This window comes from Amia ocellicauda, unplaced genomic scaffold (genome assembly GCF_036373705.1).
Source record: "Amia ocellicauda isolate fAmiCal2 unplaced genomic scaffold, fAmiCal2.hap1 HAP1_SCAFFOLD_117, whole genome shotgun sequence".
Taxonomy (NCBI): Eukaryota; Metazoa; Chordata; class Actinopteri; order Amiiformes; family Amiidae; genus Amia; species Amia ocellicauda.
The window spans coordinates 123,129-139,388 of record NW_027102682.1 but is presented as its reverse complement, the minus strand read 5'-3'; the positions used below and the strand labels follow the sequence as shown (position 1 = coordinate 139,388).

General features: G+C 34.6%; 5 non-coding genes across 5 annotated transcripts; 4 read left to right on the top strand and 1 right to left on the bottom strand.

Annotated features, from left to right (window-relative positions):
- Window positions 1-2,759: 2,759 nt before the first annotated feature.
- On the top strand, window positions 2,760-2,832 carry trnar-ucg (transfer RNA arginine (anticodon UCG)). Its single transcript has one exon. It is a non-coding gene; the product is annotated as a tRNA-Arg (tRNA).
- A 3,338-nt stretch (window positions 2,833-6,170) lies between these two features.
- trnar-ucg (transfer RNA arginine (anticodon UCG)) lies at window positions 6,171-6,243 on the top strand. Its single transcript has one exon. It is a non-coding gene; the product is annotated as a tRNA-Arg (tRNA).
- Window positions 6,244-9,198: 2,955 nt separating this feature from the next.
- trnaa-agc (transfer RNA alanine (anticodon AGC)) lies at window positions 9,199-9,271 on the bottom strand. Its single transcript has one exon. It is a non-coding gene; the product is annotated as a tRNA-Ala (tRNA).
- A 321-nt stretch (window positions 9,272-9,592) lies between these two features.
- trnar-ucg (transfer RNA arginine (anticodon UCG)) lies at window positions 9,593-9,665 on the top strand. The gene has a single exon. It is a non-coding gene; the product is annotated as a tRNA-Arg (tRNA).
- Window positions 9,666-13,023: 3,358 nt separating this feature from the next.
- Window positions 13,024-13,096, top strand: trnar-ucg (transfer RNA arginine (anticodon UCG)). Its single transcript has one exon. It is a non-coding gene; the product is annotated as a tRNA-Arg (tRNA).
- The last annotated feature ends 3,164 nt before the right edge of the window (window positions 13,097-16,260 follow it).

The window sequence follows — 16,260 nt, the reverse complement described above, 5'->3', positions numbered from 1 at the left end:
CTCAAATTAAAGATGAAAGACTACACTTAAAGAATATCTGGATTGTTTCCTTTGAAATCCATTGTGGTGTTGTACAGATCCAAAATGATGACAATTGTGTCACTGTCCAAATATTCATGGATCTAATTGTAGGTATGTTTTTCTTTTAAAATAGATTTTCTTTGTCTTTTAATGTTTATTCTTTTAAATGTACAATCAGTATCCTGTATTATGTTTTGTACTTAATCTATGTTACCTTCAGTCCTTTGCTGTAAATGCTTTGGCAATACTTGCATAACCTCGCCATGCCAATACAGCCCTTCTGAATTAGAATTTCACAAAACCGTATTCAATTATAATAATATTTGTTGTCAATGTAAATATATGACAAAATAAACCATTACTGTTACTATGATTATGATGCAGCTGTGTTGATTATTATTCTGGACTGACAACTGAAAGGTTGTTGGTTCAAAATCCTGTGTAGAGCACACTTTTACCAGATTGGGCGTTTTGCTCCATATTACCCAGTGAGACCATGCTAATATAATTTGCGTAACACACCGTACATATTGGGACAATGTAATAATTTCAGGCTAGTTGGTCATTAAGAAAAAGTGAAATAAAACGTACAGCCTTTTACATACATTAAAAATACTAGTATTATTATTGTTATAATCAAGCCTAATGAAAACAAATAATAAGCAGAGGAAAATAAACTAATGTGTGTAAGTAATTACAGTATTGTATCTACATGTGCCAGTGAGCATGCATGATGAATTAAAACAGACATAAATGAACAAACTGTAGCTTATCTAATAATGGCATAAACATCATACCGGTGTCTAGTATTATTATTATTATTATTATGATTATGATTATTATTATTATTGTTATTATTATTATTACTGTGATTATTATTATTATGATGATTATTATTATTATACCAGACAGGTATGAGATGGCTTATCATTGTAGTACACCAAGTAAAAAATAGGTTCAACACCATATATAATTTGTTTACGGAAAATAAATATATTATTAAATAGTAGCGTAATATTCATCGCGGTACTCATCTGAAACTGAAAACAAAAAACAACATAACTTTATATAAAGCATAACATGCTTACATGAAGTGTAAGAGGAAATGGCTGTCTTATAATCCACTTGTTTTTATTTTACTCCTGGAATTGCAAAGTTTTCTTGCCATTCCTTTGGTGTGTTTTTTTTTCCACCAGACCATTTTGTAACTAATTCTGTATCCTCCTCCATGTTCAAGAACAGGTCGTACAGAAGTAGAAAGTGTCAACACGTGTGGAAAGTCAATGAATGAGTCTACAGCATGCATGTCATGTAAATAGACTACAAACAAATTGGCGATTTTACTAAAGCTTAATGGAAGACACCATGTTACATGTAGCTTTATTGCTAACCTTGAAAAATAAACGTCATTTCCATAACATTTCCACAAACTTCAGGAAGGAGTATTTCATTTATGTGTAGAAACGTACGCTTCTTATAAATGTATTAGCAACAGGGAAATGGAAATAAGTAAGCATTCCTTATGTTTTGACAACCGGGAAACAAAGAAGAAACAATTCCTTGTTTTCTGAGAACTAAAAACTGAAATAAGTAACCATTCCTTATTTTCTGAGATCCAGGAAACAAACAAGGAATAAGTAGCCATTGCTTGTTTCTTCATGAGTCTAGAAACAGAAAAAAATACGTATTTCATTAAAAAAACAGGCAAACTGAAAAAGTAACCAACAAGAAAACGTAGCAATCAGTAACCATCACTGTATTTGGAAAATTGGGAAACAGAAATAAGGAATAAGTAACCATTTCTTATTTTTTGGGAAACCGTGTTTCAGAAATAATAAACTATGTACATGTTCTTTGTTGAAAATCTGAAACCAGGAATAAGTGTCTATTACTTATTTCGTGTAAAACAGGGACAAATATAAAAAATTGTAATCATTACTTATTGAAAGAAAATGGAAATAAGGAATGAGAAACCATTACTTATTGATCAAAAGACATCAATCAGACATAAAAAACAAGTAAACACTAACAAGAAATATGTATCCATAATTCATTTATTGAGAAATCTTGAAAAAAATTGAAATATTTAATCATTACTTATTTTGAGAAATCACAAATAAGTAACACGTAAGCATTACTTAATTTTTGAAACGTAAGCAATAAGAAATAAGGAATTAGTAACCATTACTCATTTTTTTTATAAATAAGGAATAAGGAATCAACTTCACGGAGGTGTCTGATAAGCTGACAATGCGTTGCACCTGGACGTGAGCCTCCACGTGTGCAGCCTAAATCAAGAAAAGTGAGCTGCACTGCCGAGACTGGCACACAAACGCCTGGAGACTGGAGAATGTAGGCATCGATCCTGCTACCTCTCACATGCTAAACGAGCGCTCTACCACCTGAGCTAATTCCCCTGACCTCAGAGATAATGCCCACTTCTTCAGTCTTTACATGGAACGTCGAGAGTAAGTTCGTTCCTGTGCTTCAGGCAAGCTTGCATCCAACTGTGGACAACTTACTTTCCACTGTGACAGCCACTATGCCACAATACAAAAATGATTGTCAGGAGCAAAACTTTCAAACTGACAGAAAACTTCAAGGCCTGTCGTGTGACTTGATTTACATGAGCTACAGAAACGTTCTTGAACATATGTATATAACTAAGGATTCATTGAGGTCGGCGTGGCGCATTCGCCTTCCTGAAACATGAAGGGCCGTGTCCCTGTACTGTTGAGGACTGCGTGGCCTAATGGATAAGGCGTCTGACTTCGGATCAGAAGATTGAGGGTTCGAGTCCCTTCGTGGTCGTCTTCTATGTTACGATGACGAAGTTGTGTCTCTCTCCTTTCTGGAGACATTTAATAGGGCCACTTGGTGTTCTAATGTTGCAGAAAGCAATGGTATGTTTGATAACCCTACCACAAACAGTTGATGCCCTGCACCTCGTATAGGGGTTATTCTTCACCAGCGAAATAATCCTTCTGTCTTCTGCCACAGTTGTTTTCCGTTGCTTCTTGGTGTCCTGAGCTCACCAGTGCGTTATTTCTTTTGAAGAAGTTGCCAAATAGTAGATTTTTCCACAGCCAATGTTTTTGCTATCTCTCTCTCACCGGTTTGTTTTGATTTCTAAGGCAAAACTGAAGACAAAACGCCACAAGAACAAAGAGGCACTACTAAAGACAGCTGAAGGCCTTGCAGAGCATCACCAGGGACTAAACCCAGCATCTGGTGATGGCTATGGGTTCCACACTTCAACATTCATTGACTGCAAAGGATCTGCAACCAAGTATTGAAACTAACAATTTAATTCAGGATTATGTTACTTTGTCCAAATACTTTTGAGCACCTAAAATTGGGGGGACACATATAGAAATGGATGTTAGTACCCTCAAATTAAAGATGAAAGACTACACTTAAAGAATATCTGGATTGTTTCCTTTGAAATCCATTGTGGTGTTGTACAGATCCAAAATGATGACAATTGTGTCACTTTCCAAATATTCATGGATCTAATTGTAGGTATGTTTTTCTTTTAAAATACATTTTCTTTGTCTTTTAATGTTTATTCTTTTAAATGTACAATCAGTATCCTGTATTATGTTTTGTACTTAATCTATGTTACCTTCAGTCCTTTGCTGTAAATGCTTTGGCAATACTTGCATAACCTCGCCATGCCAATACAGCCCTTCTGAATTAGAATTTCACAAAACCGTATTCAATTATAATAATATTTGTTGTCAATGTAAATATATGACAAAATAAACCATTACTGTTACTATGATTATGATGCAGCTGTGTTGATTATTATTCTGGACTGACAACTGAAAGGTTGTTGGTTCAAAATCCTGTGTAGAGCACACTTTTACCAGATTGGGCGTTTTGCTCCATATTACCCAGTGAGACCATGCTAATATAATTTGCGTAACACACCGTACATATTGGGACAATGTAATAATTTCAGGCTAGTTGGTCATTAAGAAAAAGTGAAATAAAACGTACAGCCCTTTACATACATTAAAAATACTAGTATTATTATTGTTATAATCAAGCCTAATGAAAACAAATAATAAGCAGAGGAAAATAAACTAATGTGTGTAAGTAATTACAGTATTGTATCTACATGTGCCAGTGAGCATGCATGATGAATTAAAACAGACATAAATGAACAAACTGTAGCTTATCTAATAATGGCATAAACATCATACCGGTGTCTAGTATTATTATTATTATTATTATGATTATGATTATTATTATTATTGTTATTATTATTATTACTGTGATTATTATTATTATGATGATTATTATTATTATACCAGACAGGTATGAGATGGCTTATCATTGTAGTACACCAAGTAAAAAATAGGTTCAACACCATATATAATTTGTTTACGGAAAATAAATATATTATTAAATAGTAGCGTAATATTCATCGCGGTACTCATCTGAAACTGAAAACAAAAAACAACATATCTTTATATAAAGCATAACATGCTTACATGAAGTGTAAGAGGAACTGGCTGTCTTATAATCCGCTTGTTTTTATTTTACTCCTGGAATTGCAAAGTTTTCTTGCCATTCCTTTGGTGTGTTTTTTTTTCCACCAGACCATTTTGTAACTAATTCTGTATCCTCCTCCATGTTCAAGAACAGGTCGTACAGAAGTAGAAAGTGTCAACACGTGTGGAAAGTCAATGAATGAGTCTACAGCATGCATGTCATGTAAATAGACTACAAACAAATTGGCGATTTTACTAAAGCTTAATGGAAGACACCATGTTACATGTAGCTTTATTGCTAACCTTGAAAAATAAACGTCATTTCCATAACATTTCCACAAACTTCAGGAAGGAGTATTTCATTTATGTGTAGAAACGTACGCTTCTTATAAATGTATTAGCAACAGGGAAATGGAAATAAGTAAGCATTCCTTATGTTTTGACAACCGGGAAACAAAGAAGAAACAATTCCTTGTTTTCTGAGAACTAAAAACTGAAATAAGTAACCATTCCTTATTTTCTGAGATCCAGGAAACAAACAAGGAATAAGTAGCCATTGCTTGTTTCTTCATGAGTCTAGAAACAGAAAAAAATATGTATTTCATTAAAAAAACAGGCAAACTGAAAAAGTAACCAACAAGAAAACGTAGCAATCAGTAACCATCACTGTATTTGGAAAATTGGGAAACAGAAATAAGGAATAAGTAACCATTTCTTATTTTTTGGGAAACCGTGTTTCAGAAATAATAAACTATGTACATGTTCTTTGTTGAAAATCTGAAACCAGGAATAAGTGTCTATTACTTATTTCGTGTAAAACAGGGACAAATATAAAAAATTGTAATCATTACTTATTGAAAGAAAATGGAAATAAGGAATGAGAAACCATTACTTATTGATCAAAAGACATCAATCAGACATAAAAAACAAGTAAACACTAACAAGAAATATGTATCCATAATTCATTTATTGAGAAATCTTGAAAAAAATTGAAATATTTAATCATTACTTATTTTGAGAAATCACAAATAAGTAACACGTAAGCATTACTTAATTTTTGAAACGTAAGCAATAAGAAATAAGGAATTAGTAACCATTACTCATTTTTTTTATAAATAAGGAATAAGGAATCAACTTCACGGAGGTGTCTGATTAGCTGACAATGCGTTGCACCTGGACGTGAGCCTCCACGTGTGCAGCTTAAATCAATGAAAGTAAGCTGCACTGCCAAGACTGGCACACAAATGCCTGGAGACTGGAGAATGCAGGCATCGATCCTGCTACCTCTCACATGCTAAACGAGCGCTCTACCACCTGAGCTAATTCCCCTGACCTCAGAGATAATGCCCACTTCTTCAGTCTTTACATGGAACGTCGAGAGTAAGTTCGTTCCTGTGCTTCAGGCAAGCTTGCATCCAACTGTGGACAACTTACTTTCCACTGTGACAGCCACTATGCCACAATACAAAAATGATTGTCATGAGCAAAACTTTCAAACTGACAGAAAACTTCAAGGCCTGTCGTGTGACTTGATTTACATGAGCTACAGAAACGTTCATGAACATATGTATATAACTAAGGATTCATTCAGGTCGGCGTAGCGCATTCGCCTTTCTGAAACATGAAGGGCCGGGGCTCTCCCTTGTTGATGACTGCGTGGCCTAATGAATAAGGCGTCTGACTTCGGATCAGAAGATTGAGGGTTCGAGTCCCTTCGTGGTCGTCTTCTATGTTACGATGACGAAGTTGTGTCTCTCTCCTTTCTGGAGACGTTTAGAAGGGCCACTTGGTGTTCTAATGTTGCAGAAAGCAATGGTATGTTTGATAACCCTACCACAAACAGTTGATGCCCTGCACCTCGTATAGGGGTTATTCTTCACCAGCGAAATAATCCTTCTGTCTTCTGCCACAGTTGTTTTCCGTTGCCTCTTGGTGTCCTGAGCTCACCAGTGCGTTATTTCTTTTGAAGAAGTTGCCAAATAGTAGATTTTTCCACAGCCAATTTTTTTGCTATCTCTCTGACCGGTTTGTTTTGATTTCTAAGGCAAAACTGAAGACAAAACGCCACAAGAACAAAGAGGCACTACTAAAGACAGCTGAAGGCCTTGCAGAGCATCACCAGGGACTAAACCCAGCATCTGGTGATGGCTATGGGTTCCACACTTCAACATTCATTGACTGCAAAGGATCTGCAACCAAGTATTGAAACTAACAATTTAATTCAGGATTATGTTACTTTGTCCAAATACTTTTGAGCACCTAAAATTGGGGGGACACATATAGAAATGGATGTTAGTACCCTCAAATTAAAGATGAAAGACTACACTTAAAGAATATCTGGATTGTTTCCTTTGAAATCCATTGTGGTGTTGTACAGATCCAAAATGATGACAATTGTGTCACTGTCCAAATATTCATGGATCTAATTGTAGGTATGTTTTTCTTTTAAAATACATTTTCTTTGTCTTTTAATGTTTATTCTTTTAAATGTACAATCAGTATCCTGTATTATGTTTTGTACTTAATCTATGTTACCTTCAGTCCTTTGCTGTAAATGCTTTGGCAATACTTGCATAACCTCGCCATGCCAATACAGCCCTTCTGAATTAGAATTTCACAAAACCGTATTCAATTATAATAATATTTGTTGTCAATGTAATAATATGACAAAATAATCCATTACTGTTACTATGATTATGATGCAGCTGTGTTGATTATTATTCTGGACTGACAACTGAAAGGTTGTTGGTTCAAAATCCTGTGTAGAGCACACTTTTACCAGATTGGGCGTTTTGCTCCATATTACCCAGTGAGACCATGCTAATATAATTTGCGTAACACACCGTACATATTGGGACAATGTAATAATTTCAGGCTAGTTGGTCATTAAGAAAAAGTGAAATAAAACGTACAGCCCTTTACATACATTAAAAATACTAGTATTATTATTGTTATAATCAAGCCTAATGATAACAAATAATAAGCGGAGGAAAAAAAAAACTAATGTGTGTAAGTAATTACAGTACTGTATCTACATGTGCCAGTGAGCATGCATGATGAATTAAAACAGACATAAATGAACAAACTGTAGCTTATCTAATAATGACATAAACATCATACCGGTGTCTAGTATTATTATTATTATTATTATTATTATTATTATGATTATGATTATTATTATTATTGTTATTATTATTATTACTGTGATTATTATTATTATGATGATTATTATTATTATACCAGACAGGTATGAGATGGCTTATCATTGTAGTACACCAAGTAAAAAATAGGTTCAACACCATATATAATTTGTTTACGGAAAATAAATATATTATTAAATAGTAGCGTAATATTCATCGTGGTACTCATCTGAAACTGAAAACAAAAAACAACATATCTTTATATAAAGCATAACATGCTTACATGAAGTGTAAGAGGAACTGGCTGTCTTGTAATCCGGTTGTTTATATTTTACTCCTGGAATTGCAAAGTCTTCTTGCAATTCCTTAGGTGTGTTTTTTTTCCACGAGACCATTTTGTAACTAATTCTGTATCCTCCTCCATGTTCAAGAACAGGTCGTACAGAAGTAGAAAGTGTCAACACATGTGGAAAGTCAATGAATGAGTCTACAGCATGCATGTCATGTAAATAGACTACAAACAAATTGGCGATTTTACTAAAGCTTAATGGAAGACACCATGTTACATGTAGCTTTATTGCTAACCGTGAAAAATAAACGTCATTTCCATAACATTTCCACAAACTTCAGGAAGGAGTATTTCATTTATGTGTAGAAACGTACGCTTCTTATAAATGTATTAGCAACAGGGAAATGGAAATAAGTAAGCATTCCTTATGTTTTGACAACCGAGAAACAAAGAAGAAACAATTCCTTGTTTTCTGAGAACTAAAAACTGAAATAAGTAACCATTCCTTATTTTCTGAGATCCAGGAAACAAACAAGGAATAAGTAGCCATTGCTTGTTTCTTCATGAGTCTAGAAACAGAAAAAAATACTTATTTCATTAAGAAAACAGGCAAACTGAAAAAGTAACCAACAACAAAATGTAGCAATCAGTAACCATCACTGTATTTGGAAAATTGGGAAACAGAAATAAGAAATAAGTAACCATTTCTTATTTTTTGGGAAACCGTGTTTCAGAAATAATAAACTATGTACATGTTCTTTGTTGAAAATCTGAAACCAGGAATAAGTGTCTATTACTTATTTCGTGTAAAACAGGGACAAATATAAAAAATTGTAATCATTACTTATTGAAAGAAAATGGAAATAAGGAATGAGAAACCATTACTTATTGATCAAAAGACATCAATCAGACATAAAAAACAAGTAAACACTAACAAGAAATACGTATCCATAATTCATTTATTGAGAAATCTTGAAAAAAATTGAAATATTTAATCATTACTTATTTTGAGAAATCACAAATAAGTAACACATAAGCATTACTTAATTTTTGAAACGTAAGCAATAAGAAATAAGGAATTAGTAACCATTACTAATTTTTAAAAAAAATAAGGAATAAGGAATCAACTTCACGGAGGTGTCTGATAAGCTGACAATGCGTTGCACCTGGACGTGAGCCTCCGCGTCTGCAGCCTAAATCAAGGAAAGTAAGCTGCACTGCCAAGACTGGCACACAAATGCCTGGAGACTGGAGAATGCAGGCATCGATCCTGCTACCTCTCACATGCTAAGCGAGCGCTCTACCACCTGAGCTAATTCCCCTGCCCTCAGATGTAAAGCCCACTTCTTCAGTCTTTACATGGAACGTCGAGAGTAAGTTCGTTCCTGTGCTTCAGGCAAGCTTGCATCCAACTGTGGACAACTTACTTTCCACTGTGACAGCCACTATGCCACAATACAAAAATGATTGTCAGGAGCAAAACTTTCAAACTGACAGAAAACTTCAAGGCCTGTCGTGTGACTTGATTTACATGAGCTACAGAAACGTTCATGAACATATGTATATAACTAAGGATTCATTGAGGTCGGCGTGGCGCATTCGCCTTCCTGAAACATGAAGGGCCGTGGCCCTGTACTGTTGAGGACTGCGTGGCCTAATGGATAAGGCGTCTGACTTCGGATCAGAAGATTGAGGGTTCGAGTCCCTTCGTGGTCGTCTTCTATGTTACGATGACGAAGTTGTGTCTCTCTCCTTTCTGGAGACATTTAGAAGGGCCACTTGGTGTTCTAATGTTGCAGAAAACAATGGTATGTTTGATAACCCTACCACAAACAGTTGATGCCCTGCACCTCGTATAGGGGTTATTATTCACCAGCGAAATAATCCTTCTGTCTTCTGCCACAGTTGTTTTCCGTTGCCTCTTGGTGTCCTGAGCTCACCAGTGCGTTATTTCTTTTGAAGAAGTTGCCAAATAGTAGATTTTTCCACAGCCAATGTTTTTGCTATCTCTCTCTCACCGGTTTGTTTTGATTTCTAAGGAAAAACTGAAGACAAAACGCCACAAGAACAAAGAGGCACTACTAAAGACAGCTGAAGGCCTTGCAGAGCATCACCAGGGACTAAACCCAGCATCTGGTGATGGCTATGGGTTCCACACTTCAACATTCATTGACTGCAAAGGATCTGCAACCAAGTATTGAAACTAACAATTTAATTCAGGATTATGTTACTTTGTCCAAATACTTTTGAGCCCCTAAAATTGGGGGGACACATATAAAAATGGGTGTTAGTACCCTCAAAATAAAGATGAAAGACTACACTTAAAGAATATCTGGATTGTTTCCTTTGAAATCCATTGTGGTGTTGTACAGATCCAAAATGATGACAATTGTGTCACTGTCCAAATATTCATGGACCTAATTGTAGGTATGTTTTTCTTTTAAAATAGATTTTCTTTGTCTTTTAATGTTTATTCTTTTAAATGTACAATCAGTATCCTGTATTATGTTTTGTACTTAATCTATGTTACCTTCAGTCCTTTGCTGTAAATGCTTTGGCAATACTTGCATAACCTCGCCATGCCAATACAGCCCTTCTGAATTAGAATTTGACAAAACCGTATTCAATTATAATAATATTTGTTGTCAATGTAAATATATGACAAAATAAACCATTACTGTTACTATGATTATGATGCAGCTGTGTTGATTATTATTCTGGACTGACAACTGAAAGGTTGTTGGTTCAAAATCCTGTGTAGAGCACACTTTTACCAGATTGGGCGTTTTGCTCCATATTACCCAGTGAGACCATGCTAATATAATTTGCGTAACACACCGTACATATTGGGACAATGTAATAATTTCAGGCTATTTGGTCATTAAGAAAAAGTAAAATAAAACGTACAGCCCTTTACATACATTAAAAATACTAGTATTATTATTGTTATAATCAAGCCTAATGATAACAAATAATAAACGGAGGAAAATAAACTAATGTGTGTAAGTAATTACAGTAATGTATCTACATGTGCCAGTGAGCATGCATGATGAATTAAAACAGACATAAATGAACAAACTGCAGCTTATCTAATAATGACATAAACATCATACCGGTGTCTAGTATTATTATTATTATGATTATTATGATGATGATGATGATGATGATTATTATTATTATTATTATTATTATTATTATTATTATTATTATTACTGTGATTATTATTATGATGATGATTATTATTATTATTATAGCAGACAGGTATAAGATGGCTTATCAATGTATTACACCAAGTAAAAAATAGGTTCAACACCATATATAATTTTTTGAAGGAAAATAAATATATTATCAAATAGTAGCGTATTATTCATTGTGGTACTCATCTGAAACTGAAAACAAAAAACAACATATCTTTATATAAAGCATAACATGCTTACATGAAATGTAAGAGGAACTGGCTGTCTTGTAATCCGGTTGTTTTTATTTTACTCCTGGAATTGCAAAGTCTTCTTGCAATTCCTTAGGTGTGTTTTTCTTCCACGAGACCATTTTGTAACTAATTCTGTATCCTCCTCCATGTTCAAGAATAGGTCGTACAGAAGTGGAAAGTGTCAACACGTGTGGAAAGTCAATGAATGAGTCTACAGCATGCATGTCATGTAAATAGACTACAAACAAATTGGCGATTTTACTAAAGCTTAATGGAAGACACCATGTTACATGTAGCTTTATTGCTAACCGTGAAAAATAAACGTCATTTCCACAAACTTCAGGAAGGAGTATTTCATTTCTGTGTAGAAACGTACGCTTCTTATAAATGTATTAGCAACAGGGAAACGGAAATAAGTAAGCATTCCTTATGTTTTGACAACCAGGAAACAAAGAAGAAACAATTCCTTGTTTTCTGAGAACTGAAAACTGAAATAAGTAACCATTCCTTTTTTTCTGAGATCCAGGAAACAAAGAAGGAATAGGTAGCCATTGCTTGTTTCTTCATGAGTCTAGAAACAGAATTTTTTTTTTATTTCATTAAAAAAACAGGCAAACTGAAAAAGTAACCAAATACAAAACGTAGCAATCAGTAACCATCACTGTATTTGGAAAATTGGGAAACAGAAATAAGGAATAAGTAACCATTTCTTATTTTTTGGGAAACCGTTTTTTAGAGATAATAAACTATGTACATGTTCTTTGTTGAAAATCTGAAACCAGGAATAAGTGTCTATTACTAATTTCGTGTAAAACAGGGACAAATATAAAAAATTGTAATCATTACTTATTGAAATAAAATAGAAATAATGATTGAGAAACCATTACTTATTGATCAAAAGACATCAATCAGACATAAAAAACAAGTAAACATTAACAAGAAATATGTATCCATAATTCATTTATTGAGAAATCTTGAAAAAAATTGAAATATTTAATAATTACTTATTTTGAGAATCACAAATAAGTAACACGTAAGCATTACTTAATTTTTGAAACGTAAGCAATAAGAAATAAGGAATAAGTAACCATTACTCATTTTTTTTATAAATAAGGAATAAGGAATCAACTTCACAGAGGTGTCTGATAAGATGACAATTCGTTGCACCTGGACGTGAGCCTCCGCGTCTGCAGCCTACAGCAAGAAAAGTGAGCTGCACTGCCGAGACTGGCACACAAATGCCTGGAGACTGGAGAATGCGGGCATCGATCCCGCTATCTCTCACATGCTAAGCAAGCGCTCTACCACCTGAGCTAATTCCCCTGCCCTCAGAGGTAAAGCCCACTTCTTCAGTCTTTACATGGAACGTCGAGAGTAAGTTCATTCCTGTGCTTCAGGCAAGCTTGCATCCAACTGTGGACAACTTACTTTCCACTGTGACAGCCACTATGCCACAATACAAAAAGGATTGTCAGGAGCAAAACTTTCAAACTGACAGAAAACTTCAAGGCCTGTCGTGTGACTTGATTTACATGAGCTACAGAAACGTTCTTGAACATATGTATATAACTAAGGATTCATTGAGGTCGGCGTAGCGCATTCGCCTTTCTGAAACATGAAGGGCCAGGGCTCTCCCTTGTTGACGACTGCGTGGCCTAATGGATAAGGCGTCTGACTTCGGATCAGAAGATCGAGGGTTCGAGTCCCTTCGTGGTCGTCTTATATGTTACGATGACGAAGTTGTGTCTCTCTCCTTTCTGGAGACATTTAGAAGGGCCACTTGGTGTTCCAATGTTGCAGACAGCAGTGCTGTGTTTGATAACCCTACCACATACAGGTTATGCCCTGCACCTTGTATAGGGGTTATTCTTCACCAGCGAAATAATCCTTCTGTCTTCTGCCACAGTTGTTTTCCGTTGCCTTTTGGTGTTCCTGAGCTGACCAGTGCGTTCTTTCTTTTGAAGAAGTTGCCAAATAGTAGATTTTTCCACAGCCAATGTTTTTGCTATCTCTCTGACCGGTTTGTTTTGATTTCTAAGGCAAAACTGAAGACAAAACGCCACAAGAACAAAGAGGCACTACTAAAGACAGCTGCAGGCCTTGCAGAGCATCACCAGGGACTAAACACAGCATCTGGTGATGGCTATGGGTTCCACACTTCAACATTCATTATCTGCAAAGGATCTGTAACCAAGTATTGAAACTAACAATTTAATTCAGGATTATGTTACTTTGTCCAAATACTTTTGAGCCCCTAAAATTGGGGGGACACATATAAAAATGGGTGTTAGTACCCTCAAATTAAAGATGAAAGACTACACTTAAAGAATATCTGGATTGTTTCCTTTGAAATCCATTGTGGTGTTGTACAGATCCAAAATGATGACAATTGTGTCACTGTCCAAATATTCATGGACCTAATTGTAGGTATGTTTTTCTTTTAAAATAGATTTTCTTTGTCTTTTAATGTTTATTCTTTTAAATGTACAATCAGTATCCTGTATTATGTTTTGTACTTAATCTATGTTACCTTCAGTCCTTTGCTGTAAATGCTTTGGCAATACTTGCATAACCTCGCCATGCCAATACAGCCCTTCTGAATTAGAATTTCACAAAACCGTATTCAATTATAATAATATTTGTTGTCAATGTAAATATATGACAAAATAAACCATTACTGTTACTATGATTATGATGCAGCTGTGTTGATTATTATTCTGGACTGACAACTGAAAGGTTGTTGGTTCAAAATCCTGTGTAGAGCACACTTTTACCAGATTGGGCGTTTTGCTCCATATTACCCAGTGAGACCATGCTAATATAATTTGCGTAACACACCGTACATATTGGGACAATGTAATAATTTCAGGCTATTTGGTCAATAAGAAAAAGTAAAATAAAACGTACAGCCCTTTACATACATTAAAAATACTAGTATTATTATTGTTATAATCAAGCCTAATGATAACAAATAATAAGCGGAGGAAAATAAACTAATGTGTGTAAGTAATTACAGTAATGTATCTACATGTGCCAGTGAGCATGCATGATGAATTAAAACATAAATGAACAAACTGCAGGTTATCTAATAATGACATAAACATCATATCGGTGTCTAGTATTATTATTACTGTGATTATTATGATGATGATGATTATTATTATTATTATAGCAGACAGGTATAAGATGGCTTATCAATGTAGTACACCAAGTAAAAAATAGGTTCAACACCATATATAATTTTTTGAAGGAAAATAAATATATTATCAAATAGTAGCGTAATATTCATTGTGGTACTCATCTGAAACTGAAAACAAAAAACAACATATCCTTATATAAAGCATAACATGCTTACATGAAGTGTAAGAGGAACTGGCTGTCTTGTAATCCGGTTGTTTTTATTTTACTCCTGGAATTGCAAAGTCTTCTTGCAATTCCTTAGGTGTGTTTTTCTTCCACGAGACCATTTTGTAACTAATTCTGTATCCTCCTCCATGTTCAAGAACAGGTCGTACAGAAGTAGAAAGTGTCAACACATGTGGAAAGTCAATGAATGAGTCTACAGCATGCATGTCATGTAAATAGACTACAAACAAATTGGCGATTTTACTAAAGCTTAATGGAAGACACCATGTTACATGTAGCTTTATTGCTAACCGTGAAAAATAAACGTCATTTCCACAAACTTCAGGAAGGAGTATTTCATTTCTGTGTAGAAACGTACGCTTCTTATAAATGTATTAGCAACAGGGAAACGGAAATAAGTAAGCATTCCTTATGTTTTGACAACCAGGAAACAAAGAAGAAACAATTCCTTGTTTTCTGAGAACTGAAAACTGAAATAAGTAACCATTCCTTTTTTTCTGAGATCCAGGAAACAAAGAAGGAATAGGTAGCCATTGCTTGTTTCTTCATGAGTCTAGAAACAGAATTTTTTTTTTATTTCATTAAAAAAACAGGCAAACTGAAAAAGTAACCAAATACAAAACGTAGCAATCAGTAACCATCACTGTATTTGGAAAATTGGGAAACAGAAATAAGGAATAAGTAACCATTTCTTATTTTTTGGGAAACCGTTTTTTAGAGATAATAAACTATGTACATGTTCTTTGTTGAAAATCTGAAACCAGGAATAAGTGTCTATTACTAATTTCGTGTAAAACAGGGAGAAATATAAAAAATTGTAATCATTACTTATTGAAATAAAATAGAAATAATGAATGAGAAACCATTACTTAATGATCAAAAGACATCAATCAGACATAAAAAACAAGTAAACATTAACAAGAAATATGTATCCATAATTCATTTATTGAGAAATCTTGAAAAAAATTGAAATACAGTGAGGGAAAAAAGTATTTGATCCCCTGCTGATTTTGTATGTTTGCCCACTGACAAAGAAATGATCAGTCTATAATTTTAATGGTAGGTGTATTTTAACAGTGAGAGACAGAATAACAACATAAAAATCCAGAAAAACGCATTTCAAAAAAGTTATAAATTGATTTGCATGTTAATGAGGGAAATAAGTATTTGATCCCCTATCAATCAGCAAAATTTCTGGCTCCCAGGTGTCTTTTATACAGGTAACGAGCTGAGATTAGGAGCACTCTCTTAAAGGGAGTGCTCCTAATCTCAGCTTGTTACCTGTATAAAAGACACCTGTCCACAGAAGCAATCAATCAATCAGATTCCAAACTCTCCACCATGGCCAAGACCAAAGAGCTGTCCAAGGATGTCAGGGACAAGATTGTAGACCTACACAAGGCTGGAATGGGTTACAAGACCATCGCCAAGCAGCTTGGTGAGAAGGTGACAACAGTTGGTGCGATTATTCGCAAATGGAAGAAACACAAAATAACTGTCAGTCTCCCTCGGTCT